Below are 977 nucleotides of genomic sequence, written 5' to 3'. Positions count from 1 at the left end.
TCTTGACAGTTTTTAAACGTTGCCACAGAAAATAGGAAATTGGAGTGGGTTCAGCTCTGTTCCTTTTTGTCATCAAAATTACATTATTTTTCGAACTGTTCGATGGTCCGCCGATCACTATCTGAAACATTCTCCCTGATCTAGCGAATATGTTAAAGCAACATTTCTGCAATTATTCGCCAGACTTGTGGAAGGGAGATATTACTTTACCAATAAATCTGCACATTAAGTGAATTCGGAAGCTACACATAATTTCACACTGTTCAAAATTGACCTCTGAATCCACTAGAAGGCATCATGAATTTGAATAAAACCTCTTTATGATGGTTCACAGCTTTTTTTGTCTGGATAATTGAAATTGATCAGAAACACCTTTTCGGGGTGGCACGTGGCACAGTGGTTGGCACTGCAGCCTCGGGCGCTGAGGACCCGGTTTCGAATCCCGGCCGTGGGTCACTGTCCATGTGGAGTTTGCACATTCTCCCGTGTCTACGTGGGTTTCACCCCCACAAACCAAAGATGTGCAGCGTAGGTGGATTGTCCACGCTAAATTTACCCTTGGAAAAACAAAATAATTGGGTACTCTAAATTTTTTTTTTAAAGAAACAAGTTTTCGAGTAAAGACAGAGGTATTACAAATAATGAAATGCATAAAATGTGAGCGACGCTCATCTCAGCTCCGCGAGATGCTCTGTTGGAACTTTTCCCTGATACACTCCCTGCACAGTGTGATGTTTTGATACTGGAGGGTCTCCTGGCAGTCTGCCATTCCATTTACCGGCTGCAGGAGGAAGTGCTTGTTGGGGTTTCTGCGCCGCTCCTCATTATCCAGGTTTAAATGAACTTGTTGGTTCGTAACGACAATAGATATGTCACTGATGACAAATTAACAAATTGGTGCATGCTTAAATAAGTTATTCCATGGATATTTATTTTATCCAATGGCACAATGCAATTCAGTCCGGGCTACTGGTGTG

The sequence above is a fragment of the Scyliorhinus canicula genome, unplaced genomic scaffold, assembly GCF_902713615.1.
Source record: "Scyliorhinus canicula unplaced genomic scaffold, sScyCan1.1, whole genome shotgun sequence".
Taxonomy (NCBI): domain Eukaryota; kingdom Metazoa; phylum Chordata; class Chondrichthyes; order Carcharhiniformes; family Scyliorhinidae; genus Scyliorhinus; species Scyliorhinus canicula.
The sequence above is the reverse complement of the archived record's forward strand: the minus strand, read 5'-3'. Positions refer to the sequence as shown.